At 48.7% G+C, this 15,730-nt stretch overlaps 1 pseudogene; it reads left to right on the plus strand.

Moving 5' to 3' along the window:
• Window positions 1-22: 22 nt before the first annotated feature.
• Window positions 23-15,730, plus strand: part of LOC144330566 (uncharacterized) — a 39,522-nt pseudogene continuing 23,814 nt past the window's right edge.

Here is a 15,730-nt window from a genome sequence, read left to right on the forward strand (position 1 = left end):
ATATCAGGTACCTGCCTGTAAAATGATGGTACCCATAGTGCGGCTCCAGGAGGGCAGCTCCTGCCAAACACACGTGCTCCTGGGCCCCTGCAGCCAAGGTCGTGCTGCCAGCCAAGCCTGCAGCGGTGGGTGCAGGGGGTCTTCATGGCACTGAGGGCCTCCCTCGTTTGCTTGTGGGGCCCAGCCCTCTGTCCCTCCCGGTCCCCATTGCGGCTCCTCCCTGGGTTCTCACAGCCCCATGCACACCTCCGTCTTCACAGCTTCCGTAGTTTTCTAGTGGGAGCCCCACGTGGGCGCCTGGGCAGGGATCATGTGTTAGTCGAGTTCTCTCCAGCCATCCCTGGCTCATGGCTCAGCAGGTCCCTTCAGATGAGTCAGCCAGCTGTGTGGCTGCATGTTCAGGATACTTGTCAGGGGCCTTCCTCAGGTCAGAGCTAGACCTACGCTCACCTCCTCCGCGGGACTTTGGAGCCTGCCCTGGGGAGATTCCAGCCACGACCAGAGGGGCCGCCCGGGTCCCCGTGGGCTGGTGGGAGTGACTTCTGAGCCACTCGAGGCCCCACTTTGTGTTCCTACACCCCACAAAGCCACTTAAAGCACCATATTCTGGTGCCGTGTGCCTCTCGAGTGTGGCACACAAGCCTGGACGGGGATCTGAGTGGGCACTGCCTTCCTCAGGCTGCACTTGTGTTTTGGGGCCCCTGGAGCACTCCTGCCTGTGATTCTCACCGCTGTCTGGGCTCCCCTAGAGGGTCTCACCCGCAACCTGAGGGCCACATTGGCAGCCACCGAGGAACCGGCAGGTCCTGCGTTGGTCCCACTCAGTCCTTCTGGACTTTGGTGACAGAGGAGACAGCAAAGCTTCAGCTGGGAGCCCCAGACCTTCTCTGCTTGGGACCCTGGGACTGAGATAGCACAGATCCTGCCATCCACGTGCTGGGGGCCCCCCTGTGCAGCTCCCTCCTCTGGTCAGGGGCCGCGCCCTTGGGCTGGGCAGCTCCGGGTCCTCACACTCAGGGGCTCAGGGCGGGTCCTGGATGCGGAGAGAAGGAAAAGGATGGCGGTTTGAGCCCAATTGTGTTGGCTTCATCTTCTGCCTCTTGTCCCTAAATACAGTTGCAAAGTTTTCCAGATGAAAACTCAGAAGGGATTTTTAATGACTGGAATCTGTGAATTCCATGGAAGCCAAGTCTGTCCTCAGCTGGTCACTGTTTACGCTAACAATTATAAACAGCTTGAACTTGCTGTCCTGAGAGGCAACACACCCTCCATTCTCTCTGCAGTGCAGCTGCCTTGGTGGATGGAACATGCCCCTCCTCCCTCCCTCTCCCTTCCTCTCTTCCTCCCTCCCCCCTCCCCTCTCCCTCCCTCCCCCTCCTCTCTCCCCCTGCGCCCCCCCCCGTCTCCCTACCTCTCCCCTCCTCTCTCCCTCCCTCCCTCCCTCCTCCTTCTTCCTGTCTTCTCTCACCTTTCTCCCCTCACCTCTTCTGGGCGAGGGGCAGAAGAGAGGAGACCTCTGGAATCTTCTGCTTCATCCAAGCAGCTTGGGGGCAGCATCAACAGCTGCAATTTGGCTGCTGCAACAGGTGCCTCAGGGCAGCCTTTCTAATGGGAATCCTGGAATCATGTCTTTCCTTAATGTGTCCTAAAGGCTGGAGGACATGAAGTGAAACAATGTTCCATGCTCAGTCCTGTGATTTTGTGTATTTATTGGACTTAATTTGAAATTAAACTAAGTGATACCCAAGGTAGAGCATTAAAAAAAGTAAAAAACAGGCTATGGTGTTTGAAAAACAAACAAAACTTTGGTTTGTTGGTTTGTTCTTAGACCTTCACAGGCTCCTAGGTCACACGTTTCAGTTTCTCAGCGAGTGACTTTCTCTCTGGAAGCCATGTCAGCCTCTTGTTTGATGATGTCAGCCACAGCAGAAAGAAGCACTCTATAGACCCTGTGCTCAGCACCTTGGCATGAGCTCCTGCCATCTTCTGTTCATGCTCATCACAGCTCTGTGCAGTGGGCGTCCTCCTGATCCATGTGGGAGGACAGAGGATGGAGGCGGAAGGGTGGGTGACGGCAGAATCACATGAGGGGTCTCTCCTGAGGTAGGGAGGGGAACCGGCCCAGGACCTCAGTGCCCATCGCTTCCTTCCTTCTCCTCCTCTGCCTCTCTGTGACTGTTTGACTCAGGCTGCAGGGACAGACATGAGTATGTGCAGAGCGTGTGTGCACCCCTGGGGGTGTGTGTTGGTGTTGGTGGGGACAGATGTGTAAAGAGCGTGTGTGCACACCTCAGGGGTGTGTGCTGTTGTTGGCATGGACAGACATGAGTATGTGCAGAACGTGTGTGCACCCCTGGGGGTGTGTGCTGGTGTTGGTGGGGACAGATGTGTACAGAGCGTGTGTGCACATCCGGGGGTTGTGTGTGCTCTTGTTGGCACGGACATACGTAAGCATGTACAGAACATGTGTGCACACCTGGGGGTGTGTGCTGGTATTGGCATGGACAGACGTGAGCGTGTACAGAGCATGTGTGCACACCTGAGGGTGGGTGCTTATGTTGTTTTGTAAGCGGCAAATATGTGGCCCTTGCGTCGGGCGGCCCTGCACCCGTGCTGAGTCCATCAGTGGCCCTGGGGTTGGGGTCTCCATCTCCCCAGACAGCACTCGAGTGTCTTGAGGTTTCAGATTCTTCCTCTCTGGGTACTTGGGCCTCCTCAGGACCAAACATCAGAACCAGCCAACTGCAAACTGCGAGAACGTTCAAATCCATCTTCAGTAGGGAAAAACAAAAGCAATTGGAAAAATTTTCCAACATGACCCCATGGTTAAGCCGTTAGATACTCCAGCCAACAGATTGAGTCACTTTAAAATTCACACCGATTAAAATGGTTTTGAGAGTTGCAGAGCTTTACCCGTAAACCTTGAAATAATTGAAGCGTTCTGCTCCACTTGCTTACTAACTAGGGGTGGGGATAACTTTCAGTCCAAAGTAGCAACCTTCTAAATCCAGCTTAGATGCGAGGCTCCCACTGACACAGGAAGAGACAGTGGTCCTTGTTCATTCTCCTGTGTTCACATACTTTGTCATTTTTTTTGTATCCTGATCATCACTTCTGCTTTTCCAATTGAAACTAAAGGGAGTTTAGTTCTGTTTTGGAGAAGCTGTGATTAGTGGTTTCTTTTCATGGTTTGCTTAATCTCTTAAGTCTGGTGCTTACATTTACCCAAATGTACATTTCTTTAGTAGGACAGTGCAGTTGCCCAGGGCTTCTTCCTCCATATCTGCTCCCCAGGAGGCCCCCTAGGAATGGGCGCTGGAGATCCAGCCCCTCTCCGTGTGCCGTTTTCTTTGAGTCCAATGTAGGTTTGGCTCAGAGAAGAAAACAGGCCTCCGGGTTAGGTGCCTCTGGCTGCTTGCTTGTGAAATGTTTAATTTTACACATTGATAGTTGTAGCTCGCAGTATCACTGCAGTCATAAGAACAAGAAACACTCCCATAAAGTAGATAGGCAGAAAAAAGCCATAAAATTTTAATAAAGTGCAAATAAAATGATGTTGTAAGAATGTACAGTGGGAAATGCTCTCAGTCCAGCCAGATTGGCTGCGGCGTCCTCCTGTAAATACATTCAGCCACGTGTGGCCCTGATCGCAATCACTACTGTGAATTGTGATCCAGAATGTTCTTGGGGGGCTGATGCCTGGACTGTGCCAGCAGCTGAGTCTGATTGGGTGTCACGGCGGTGATGTGCTTAGTGCGGCCAGCTGGACTGAGGGGTGGCCACCCATGCACTCACCACGTGCAGTCGTTATTCTGGTGATGGAGTTGCACGCGGCGCGGCTTGTCCACCTGGGCTATTTAAAGTACCGGGAACCCAACCGTGGGCGGGTGCCTCCTGATATGGGAGCTGTCTTTTTTATCCAGGGCCCTCTGGCACAGCAGACCCCGGCTGCCGGTCCCTGAGCCCATAGGGAGGCACCGGAGGGCTCTGTTGGGCCATGGAGATCCCCGAGCAGGTGGTCACTCATTGCTTGTGGAGTGGTCCATGGCCTGTGAGTTTATTCCCGGGGTCTGTGTGGGCAAGATTAACCAGTTCACAGCTGGGCACTTACACAGGTGACACTAGTTAAAGTGGAATCTATATTAGCTCGCACGGGCATGCGTGAGGAGCTGGGAGGGTGGGGGAGGCTTGGCCCTAGCATTGGAGCCCGGGTTCCTGATATTTCTGCCAGGGCCCCTGTGGGTCCTGAAGACAGTAGGTGCGATATGGACCAGGGGATGCGGAAGCCTCTAGAGGCTGTGGGAGGAAAGGAGACGGTCGCTTCCCCAGAGCCAGCCCTGCCGACACCTCGACGTTAGCTGGTGGGACCTGTTTTGAACTCCAGCTTCCAGAAACGTGAGAAAATAAGTCAGTGCTTAGGGTGCTAAATTGGGGTGATTTAGTGGAGAAATAGAAAACTAGCCCACGAAGGTGCACGCATTGAAATGTGCTCTGTCCCGGTGTTCACAGTGGTGTGAGGGGGATGACATCAGGGTTCGGGGAACTGTGCAGTTTTACTGAAGGAAGGGGGCTCGCCACGCCTTTCCTCATATAAATGAAGGTATATATGCCTGCCACACCGCCCAGGAGACAGGGACTGGAATTCTGACTTTATTTCTTATGGGAACCAAGCCACAGTCAGAACACAGTGAGGGCTGAAATGAGGTTCCTGTAGCCTGAACTGGGAAGATGAATCGCAAGTAGTTTGTTTTTCTACACAGACCTGTCCTTTCAGGTTTTGTTTTATTTGATTTTTTTATGCTTTTTTAAAATTATTATACTTTAAGTTCTAGGGTACATGTGCATAACGTGCAGGTTTGTTACATATGTACACTTGTGCCATGTTGCTGTGCTGCACCCATCAACTCGTCAGCACCCAACTACTCGTCATTTACATCAGGTATAACTCCCAATGCAGGAAGAAGCAGGGGATGGGGGGAGTTACCCACCAGAACCTGGATGGTGGAGCCAGGTTTGCTAGTGGTCCTGCGTGGCAGGTCATTACGTGCAATAAGAAACAGGCGAGCGCCCTTGAGGGCGGTTTCTGGGTCCCCTTCGCAACTGCAAGTGGTAGACGCCCCAAGGTGGGGGATGGGGTGGGGTTCAGTTATCCACCGGAGCCTGGATGGTGGAGCCGGGTTTGCTGGTGGTCCTGCGTGGCAGGTAATTACGTGCAATAAGGAACAGGTGAGCGCCCTTGAGGGCGGTTTCTGGGCCCCCTTCACAACCGGAAGTGGAAGACGCCCCAAAGTGTGGGGGAGATGTGGTGGCCGGTTATCCAATGGGGCCAGATTTGCTGGTGGCCACTGCGTGGCAGGTCACTGAGTGGAGCGATGGGAGGTGAGTGGAGTGGGAATAGAGGACGTACCCTCCACAGCTACTGCTGGGAGTTGGCTCTGGTGGCAGAGGGGGCATAGAGGGATTCCCATCAGGGGCAACACAGCTGGGGTCCCACGTGTGCTGGATGCCGAGGTGTGGCAGCATGTGATCTCAGTCTCCACAGCCGCTCTGGGACGTGGATTCAGTTACCTTCCCATCTCACATTTGAGAACTCTCAGGGGCTCACATCACAGCTGGGTGGGGTGGAACTAATGTCTCAGGCAGGACGTTGGCCCCAGAGCCCAGCTCTTACACCCCCTGCTGTTTTCAGTCCACCAAACTTGTAGAGAGGCGGGTGTGGTGGTGGGGGGCGGAGGTCGTGCATTTCAGGGAGCAGCTGAGAAACCAACACAGTAGAAGGGGGGCAGGAAATAAACCAGGCAGGAGACACAGGCAGTGCTTGGGAGATCTGCGTGGGGTCTGGGGGTCACCTCTGGGCCTGTGAACCCTGTTCTGTGCTCCCGGCTTGCCCAACCTTGGCCCTCAGACACATACTGCGCACTTCAGGTGAAATCTCAGTCCCTCGCGTAGTGCGGGCATCTTTTCTCCCTGGCTTTGCCTCTCCTTAAATCAGAGTCTCAGTGGGGATGGTGGGGTGGTTGGTGGTCCATGGAATTTGCCCTCCACCTCCCCATCCTTGTCCTGTCTGGCCTGTTACCTGAATCTGTGTCTCTTCAGAGCCTGCAGATGTGTGGAGGCCACGGCAGCCTCTCAAACTTTTTTATTCATCAGAATCATGTTAAATGCTGATTCCTAGGCACCCCATTAGACTCTCTATGCCTGCCGGGCGTGGGTACTTTGAGGAAGGTACAGAGAGTTGCTGGGCTGTTCCAGGAGGGAATTTGCATTTGTAGAATGTCCACTGTGCTCCTTCCAGCACTCTATTTTCCACACACATGTGGCATTAAACCTGGGAGACCTCTGGGTGCTGTGCTGGGTGAGGAAGCCCCGGCTGGACGAGCGGCTGCTGGGGCTCGGACTTGATTCCTGGGCTGGGGGCTGCGGGCTTACTCTGTTCAGTGGGCCTGCTGATGGGATGCCCTGGGAAGTCCTGCTGTGCACTTGGGGAGGTGCAGAGACACGCTCAGGAAATACACACCATGGATTTAAAAATTCCTGCTGGAAAATCTTTTATGAGCAAATTTGCATCTGACTGAAGACAATCATTGCTTGAATAATTGGATTGTTTACAAAATTGGTCCTATGAACAAACAGATTAGTTTTCATTCATGCCTTGTCTATAACGTAAATAAGCTATTACAGCAACCTAAATTAACTTTAAATTTTGTATCAGATTGCATTCCAGATTACAAATGGCTGCTTGATAATCTAATTGATAAAACGGAGGAATTTGGTACTTGGAACCCGGAGTGAAGAGAACAGGATTGCTTTGGTTTCTCAAAAGCATGTGACAGGGGTGACCTGGGGTGAAGAGAAGTGGTTGGAGTCATTACACTCGAGGAGATGATCTGCCCCAGCCTTTCTCAGCTGTCTTCTGGATAAAACAAAAGGGCGATAAATGTGGAAAAATTCAGTACTGAGTTCGTCTATGCCCTGAGCTTCTCATACGGTCATTAATGTGACCGGGCTGTATCTGTGAAGCCTCCATACAGGCACAAAGGAATTAGGCTACAGTAAGACAGCCGGCATCCTCTGGCGTCTGGGCCACGTGTCATTTCCTAAAGCCTTTTTGGGTGAAATGACAGTCGCAATGTCTGATGTTCAGAGGAGTGTAATCTCACGTATGAGATGCAGATTTTTTTTATGCTTTTTTAAAATTATTATACTTTAAGTTCTAGGGTACATGTGCATAACGTGCAGGTTTGTTACATATGTACACTTGTGCCATGTTGCTGTGCTGCACCCATCAACTCGTCAGCACCCAACTACTCGTCATTTACATCAGGTATAACTCCCAATGCAATCCATCCCCCCTCCCCCCTCCCCATAATAGGCTCCGGTGTGTGATGTCCCCCTTCCCGAGTCCAAGTGATCTCATTGTTCAGTTCCCACCTATGAGTGAGAACATGCGGTGTTTGGTTTTCTGTTCTTGTGATAGTTTGCTAAGAATGATGGTTTCCAGCTGCATCCGTGTCCCTACAAAGGACACAAACTCATCCTTTTTGATGGCTGCATAGTATTCCATGGTGTATATGTGCCACATTCTCTTAATCCAGTCTGCCACTGATGGACATTTGGGTTGATTCCAAGTCTTTGCTATTGTGAATAGTGCCGCAATGAACATACGTGTGCATGTGTCTTTATAGCAGCATGATTTATAATCCTTTGGTTATATACCCAGTAATGGGATGGCTGGGTCATATGGTACATCTAGTTCTAGATCCTTGAGGAATCGCCATACTGTTTTCCATAATGGTTGAACTAGTTTACAATCCCACCAACAGTGTAAAAGTGTTCCTATTTCTCCACATCCTCTCCAGCACCTGTTGTTTCCTGACTTTTTAATGATTGCCATTCTAACTGGTGTGAGATGGTATCTCATTGTGGTTTTGATTTGCATTTCTCTGATGGCCAGTGATGATGAGCATTTTTTCATGTGTCTGTTGGCTGTATGAATGTCTTCTTTTGAGAAATATCTGTTCATATCCTTTGCCCACTTTTTGATGGGGTTGTTTGTTTTTTTCTTGTAAATTTGTTTGAGTTCTTTCTAGGTTCTGGATATTAGCCCTTTGTCAGATGAGTAGATTGCAAAAATTTTCTCCCATTCTGTAGGTTGCCTGTTCACTCTGATGGTAGTTTCTTTTGCTGTGCAGAAGCTTTTTAGTTTAATTAGATCCCATTTGTCAATTTTGGCTTTTGCTGCCGTTGCTTTTGGTGTTTTAGACATGAAGTCTTTGCCCATGCCTATGTCCTGAATGGTACTACCTAGGTTGTCCTCTAGGGTTTTTATGGTATTAGGTCTAACATTTAAGTCTCTAATCCATCTTGAATTAATTTTCGTATAAGGAGTAAGGAAAGGATCCAATTTCAGCTTTCTACTTATGGCTAGCCAATTTTCCCAGCACCATTAATTAAATAGGGAATCCTTTCCCCATTTCTTGTTTCTCTCACGTTTGTCAAAGATCAGATGGCTGTAGATGTGTGGTATTATTTCTGAGGACTCTGTTCTGTTCCATTGGTCTATATCTCTGCTTTGGTACCAGTACCATGCTGTTTTGGTTACTGTAGCCTTGTAGTATAGTTTGAAGTCAGGTAGTGTGATGCCTCCAGCTTTGTTCTTTTGACTTAGGATTGTCTTGGTGATGCAGGCTCTTTTTTGGTTCCATATGAACTTTAAAGCAGTTCTTTCCAATTCTGTGTAGAAACTCATTGGTAGCTTGAGATGCAGATTTTAAACACCAAAGCCAGGAAGCTTGGTGGGAGTGGCCGTCTTCCAAGTGGTTTTCTGTGCTGCCATGGACGAGGTGTGGATGTGTCATCTGTTGGTGGGATCCACTGGTGAAAGAGCTAAGCAAACCCTTATGGGGGGGGGGGCGGTGTTTGTGAAGCTACATCTCTTCTGGCATCCCAAGTAAATACATTTTGTAAAACTTGTGAATTTAACCCTGACGCTAACCCTGAGTGTTGAAGTCTGGTGCAGTGTCTTGAGCCCTCTTCTGCATTGAGGGTGAGTGACTGTAAATGACCGATTCCTCAGTGGTGAAAGTTCAAATTTAGCTTCCCTGAGGAAGCCAGACCTCAGTCACCCGTGTCTCCATTGTAAACACTGCGGCCCCTACGCCGGTGGCTGCAAGTTTCCAGGTCCTCCTTGGAGAAGCAGCCGTGCGGTGCTTGGTGATTTGATAACATCAGCCACCTTCTATCTTCTGTCTAATCACGGTACAAATGATTCTCCTACAAGGAAACGGATCTGGTTTCTTCCCCGATCCATGGAAGAAGCAGCCCACCTAGGGACTGCACCGTCCTCTGCACATTCACAGCGAAGTCTGTCTGTCTGTGAGGAGTGTCATGTATGTCGTGGGAATCACGGGAATTGCCTTAATTCTTCCTCTTTTTGAGGGCTCGGGAAGCTCTGCCTGTTTTACCTGGGACGAGCAGCGGGTGGTCTCTGGCTGCTGTGGGACTAGGGCTTGGGGTGCGTCTTCACATCCGGTGGCCTGTCGAGGTGGGCATCATTGTCTTTTGCTTGTTGGCTGAGGCAGTTGTGATGCCATGGGGATCATGCTTGTGTCAGAGGCAACCCCATTCTTTCCATACACACCTCTCCTGCTGGAGTGCCTTTCCTTATGATGACATGTTGAATTAGCTTGGAGAATGCAGAGAGGCTCTGGGCCTCTCCTTCCCATTCTTACTCCCTGGAGCTGTGATGCCCGACAAGGGAGCCCATAGCCGGAGGCTCCTTTACATTTAATTAGAATAAAGATTTGATTACATAGCTAAACACATTTGAAAAGAACTTCACAGATTAAATTCCAGATTCAGCCCTTCAGGCCCAGTGGCCACACTTTGGGGCTCAGCAGCTGTAGGTGGCTGTCGTCTTTCAGTGTTGGCTGAGCAGATTGGGACGTTTCCAGTTCAGCAGGCAGTTCTCTTGCATGGTTCTGCCTGTGGTGAAGGCACCTTGGCTAGAGAGCCTCGTGGGGATGCCTTAGGCCTCTGGCGGCAGCCAGGCTGCACGGTTCCTGTGCCCCGGGTCCTCTGCAGGCCCAGATGGATCCCACCACAGGGTCAGCACTGCTAGACTTGGGTACTGTGTGTAGACAGCAGAAGGGCAAGTCCGGGCCTTGCTGACTGGTCTCCAAGTCTTCAGGGGAAATCCATCCACCATCCACACCGTGCACCAGAAGAAAACTGCAGGCTTCTCTGTGGGTGGTGAATTGAGATCATGCAGAGTGACTAGGCTTGGGCCCCTGGGCAGCGTGGAACCTGATGATAGCTTTAGGTGGAACCTGACATGCCTCCATGTGTACATGGCAAAGAGAATGCAGTGTTGTCAACTTGAATCTAAATGTGCTCCCGTTTTGAGGTGGAAGATTCTGGGATTATTGGCCATTGGTGATTGTCCTGCTGTGGAGTACTTTGAATGCAGGCACTGGTTTAGGATAACCCTGGTTTCTTGGTCTTGTATGTGGGCATCCCTGACTATGCTGGGCTGGAGGAAGACAGGGTAGATGGGAGGGTGACAAGAGGTCAGTTGTTTCCAGCTGTGGGGAGTGATGCCATCAGATGGCCGAGATCAGGAGGGTGGTGGCCGGGGGACCAAAGCGGAGGTGCGAGGAAATGCCATGTTTCCTGGGGCGTGGGGAGGACCTGTTGAACTCTATTCCTGGGCAACAGTTCTTCCATTCTCAGGAATCTGTGCCATTGTATTTGAACAGCAAATTCAGTAATTGCTCTAATCACTTACTGTTAAGTCCCCATCCCACTTACCATGAATTAGCAACAGTGACAGCAGTTTGCCTGGTCAAGCCCTGCCAAGAAAAAACCGTGGAACTGGTTTTAGTTGCCTTGATTTCCTTCCAAATCGGATTCCTTAGCGGCTTGTGTCCCCACAACTGCTGCAGTTCCTCCTGGGCCTGGCAGGCACATTCCAGACATTCACACCTCAGCTCAGATGCAGGCGTGCACATTATTTACAGAAAATCACACTGTGCTGTGATCGGCTTGAGCTGACGTTTTCTAGGTGGGAGGAGGAGGCCGAGGACCTGTGAGGGACTGTCCGAGTTTCCTCTCATTGAGTTGGATCAGGTGCACATCTGTTCTTCAAAAGTTCTAATGGGATGAAATTAGAAATAGGAATTTTTAAAATTCACGTGTTATGAACTCTGTTCAGTGATTTCCTCTGAAATGAGAGACTATTTGCAGACAAGGCGGTTGGCCTGCAGCTCTCCTTAGAACAGTCCTAGACCTCAATGCCCTCCTATGGTCTCTTCTTGGATGTGGGGTGCGCTGCTTGAAGCAAAACCAAAGGAAAGAACCTGGTCAGTGAGCATCACCACTGCAGCCAGCTCAACGCGCACACCCACTGGGAGGGGGGCCGGATCACTTAACATTTTAAATGCATTTAACACTAAACCAGCAAGTCAGCCAGTACTTTCTGTAACCAAACTGCCTGGCTCATGGGAACCTGACACTTGACTTTTCGGAAGAGAATACTTGCTTCTGTGGAGTGTCAATATTTGTCTCATTCCTTGAGACTTTGCTCAAAGTGATGAACATGTGTAAATTTGGACCTTTTTGTGTAAATTGGGCCACAGAGCTCTCTAGGCACAGTCAGGGGAGTAAAAGGCTGTGAAAGATGCCACCTGATGTGAGCCATGGCCAGGCACTTTGGAACCTGGGATCCCATCTCCAGCCTTTCAAAGGACACAGAGGAATATAAAATGCAGATGGGAGAGTTCATATTTTGGGCATCTCTGTTCTTTTGAAATCGAAGTGCAAAGAAAAAGTTTCGCCTTGAGGTCTTACCCCACACTCGTTTTTCTCCTGAGATTTTAAAATTTTCTTAACTGCTTTTTTCTCCCCCAATCCTTGGGGAAATTCTGTCTTCATATCTTCTTAAAAGATATGGTTAAATTGAACACTGAAATTTAAAAACATGCTTTCATATTATTTTTCTTTTAATGATGTATCTGACATTGGTGAAGAACTAAGTGGGTGTATTGGTTTACTTTTTTTTTTTTTGAGACAGTCTTGCTGTGTTGCCCAGGCTGGAATGCAGTGGCACGATCTTGCCTCACTGCAGCCTCACCTCATGGTTCACGCCATTCTCCTGCTTCAACCTCCTGAGTAGCTGGGATTATAAGTGCCTGCCACCATGGCTTGTTCATTTTTGTATTAGTAGAGACGGGGTTTCAACATGTTGGCCAGGCTGGTCTTGAACTCCTGACCTCGGGTGATTCGCTCACTTTGGCCTCCCAATGTGCTGGGATTACAGGCATGAGCCACCACACTTGGCCTGGGATATTCTTGATTGTAATTGTAATAGATCCCTTTAATAAAAACAGAACAACAACAAAAAAGCTGTCTGAAAAGTCTCAAAATTAAAGGGCTCGCTTGGACAGGGATTTGGACACCAGTTGAATGGCCCAGCATAAACCATAGTTACATGGGCCACTCGGCCTGTTAGATCCTTAGGGTATTTGAAGTGGTGGGGATATTTGCATTTCTGCCTCTGGATATCGTGTTAGTATGAATTCGACTAGTGTTTGAGGGCCAGGTTCAGATCCAGGAAAACAAGAGCCCATGCTCTCACGGCACTTCTCTTCTATGTGTGTGTGTGTGAGGAAAATAGAAAGCATAAGATATTTTTTTCAATGAGCTGGGAAGATGGAAAAACAAGCTTAAGATGTTTACTTGTTCAGAAGAAGGAAAGTGCAAGGAATACTCAGCTTTGCTGCTGCTGAAGGAGGCCCCTGGCAGAGGCTGTTTTAGAGGTAGGGTTTCTCTGAGAAAGGTGGTAAGAGGCAAATAGGATGCCCCATCTGGTTTGCCAGAGATGGGGAAAGTTAATATCTCCAAAACAGCCTCAGCATTCTGGCAAAGGCTTGGGAAAATCAGCTAGGGTGTGGGACCCTTGTTGGCCGCTGGGTAGAAGGAAAATATTGCTGGTCCTGAGGACTGTACTGTTCTTCCACTGCTATAAAGAACTACCTGAGGCTGGGTAATAAGGAAGAAAGTTTAATTGGCATACAGTTCTGTGGGCTGTACACGCTTCTACAACTGGGGAAACTTACAATCATGGTGGAAGGTGAAGGGGAGGCAGGCATGTCTTCACATGGCTGGAAGGGGGGAGAGAGTGAAGGGGAAGGTACCATGCACCTCCAACCAGATCTCAGAACTATCATGAGGACAACACTTGGGGGATTGTGATAAACCATTAGAAACCACCCCCATAAGTCAATCACCTCCCACCAGGGCCCACCTCCAACACGGTTACAGTTCAGCATGAGATTTGGGTGGGGACACACAGCCACACCATGTCGGGCTTCCCATTCTTCTCCTGCACTTGCTTCGCAAATGGTTCTGTCATTGGTTTTTGTTTTTGTTGATACATAATGTATGTGCATATTTTCAGAGTGCACGTGATATCTTGATTCATCCCTATGTTGATCAAATCTGGGTACTTGGGATGTCTTTCACTTGAAATATTTTTTCCTTGTGCTGGTAATGTTCAAATTATTCTCTTCTAGCTGTTTTGATAATACACAGTAGATGACCCACTGCCATGCCCCTGTTGATTTGTCAATAGTAGGTCTTGTGCTCCCATTAGGCTGTGTGTTTGTGCTTGTTACCAGCCTCTGCCCATCCTGTTTATGAGTGGGTCTGCTGGGCCCTGTTGACCACCCACTCTTGGCCTCCATGAGATCTGCTCTCAGCTCCTGCTTATGAGTGAGAACACGCACTGTTTCTTTGCTTGGTTCGTTCGCTTAATGTAATGTCCTCCAGCTCCATCCATGCTGTCGCGGATGACAAGGCTCTGCGCTGTGTGGTGGAGTATTGCTCCTGTGTATGTTTGGGCCACATTCCCTTCATCCCCTGTTGACGGGCACTCAGGTGATTCTGGACCTTGGCTGCTGTGGATGGTGCTGCACTGAAGCTGGGAGCAGTCACTGGCTTCATATTCGGGGGGCGTGAGCCACTTTGATGTTCTCAAGCAGCCATTCCCCCAAAGCCCTCCGTGGAATGCCGCATTCCTTTGTGCCCATGGCTTCCACTAGGATGAACCGTTGGGAAGGGGCTTTGAACGCTTGGGTTTCTGTCTTTGGTACCCCGCTGCACTGACCAAGCAGGGGTCCCAGTGACCCTGGACACCACCTCACATAAGGTCCAAAGATGTAGTTAGGTTCTTTTTTTAACTTAAAAAAAAACGCTTTTGACCTGGTTAAGCTATAGCATTATCAGTTAGTGTGTTTCATATTGGAAATGTGTATATTTTATTTTCTAAGAAGGAAAGAAATCCTGTTAAATACTCTAACCACAGATTAAATCATGTGAAGGAAAGGTAATATTTTGGGGGAAAATTGTCCCTTCATGTCAAAGATCAAGGGGATGACTTCCATTGTTTAATTGAGTTAATTATGAAATCTTAAGTGGTTTTGAGAAGACGAGCTGTGGATGCTGCAAGACATGAGACTGATGCTGATTTAATGTCAGTCAGCCCTGACAGAATGTGGCTAATATTTAAAGCTTGCTCCAGTATTGCTTGACAGATTGTAAGTTAATGCAAAGATCTGTTTGATGCTTTTATTATACAAAATATTATTGAGAAAAAGTTTGACAGCCAAGGGACAGCCTTCAACCCATTTCTTCCTAATTTCTATCACCAGAAAAATTTGTCCTGTTAATTCCAGGATTTACTTTTGAAAAGTTCCTGTAAGGAGAGCAGAGGTATTGGTGGTTGAAAGGTGACTTGAATTTAGGTGAAGGTCGTTAAATATTTCATAGTCATGTTTGTCTTGGTGGTTTTAGCAATTTTATATTAAATTTAGAACTGCGAGTCAAACCAAATGTGTTCTTTTGCTTTTGTGATACTCCTTTGTATGACTATAGTGGTAAAGAATGATAAAATGTGTATCGGGTATTTTCTCTGTGTAGATGTTAGGATTTTTAGGGGAACAAATTAATCATCTAATAGACATTGTGCTGTGTGTTGGGTCCTTTGTATATTAGTTGAATTACTATAATGAGGACCACTTGAAAGTACGTTTCTATACAAGATCTTTTATATGCTGCCTTGTGTTATGCAAAATCCTTCATCCTCTAAGAAGACTAAGTAATGGGTTGGAGGAGAGGTTTAATTCCCCATTAGGTCTATTCCGAATGCCCAGAATTGAATGCAAGTATGAATTATGTTTTTGAAGTGTGGTGTGTGTGGTGGACTCCTTTTTAGGTCATGGGAGGGAGATAAAGCAAAGATCAGATTTGCTGATGAACATTTGTGCATATTCTAGTGGAGAAGTCATATGACTTGACTGCACCTGCGTACTCTGATTTTGGTGTCATTAGTGTCCATAGCCACAAGCCTCAGCCGCCTCTGGGATCCACCCTGAGGGACTGTGGTGAGGGTTATTGCAGAGTCATGTGTGTTAGCGAATGGCACAAATGGCCTTGTGGGCCTACTTTGGCTTTGTTTGAACCTGTAGATTGTTAAACTAATTTTAGTTTAACATTCTGAGGATTATAAATTGATTCTTGTCTAAGAAGAGGTTTCTGTTGTCTTTGAAGACAGGAGCCACAATACAGGAGGTCCCTGGCTCACAATGGTTACATTTGTGATTTTTTTTCAACCTTGTGATGGTGTGAACTAGTCATATTCAGTGCATTATTTGGCCCGAGATGGGCTGCCTCT

This window comes from Macaca mulatta, chromosome 8, assembly GCF_049350105.2.
Source record: "Macaca mulatta isolate MMU2019108-1 chromosome 8, T2T-MMU8v2.0, whole genome shotgun sequence".
Classification (NCBI taxonomy): Eukaryota; Metazoa; Chordata; class Mammalia; order Primates; family Cercopithecidae; genus Macaca; species Macaca mulatta.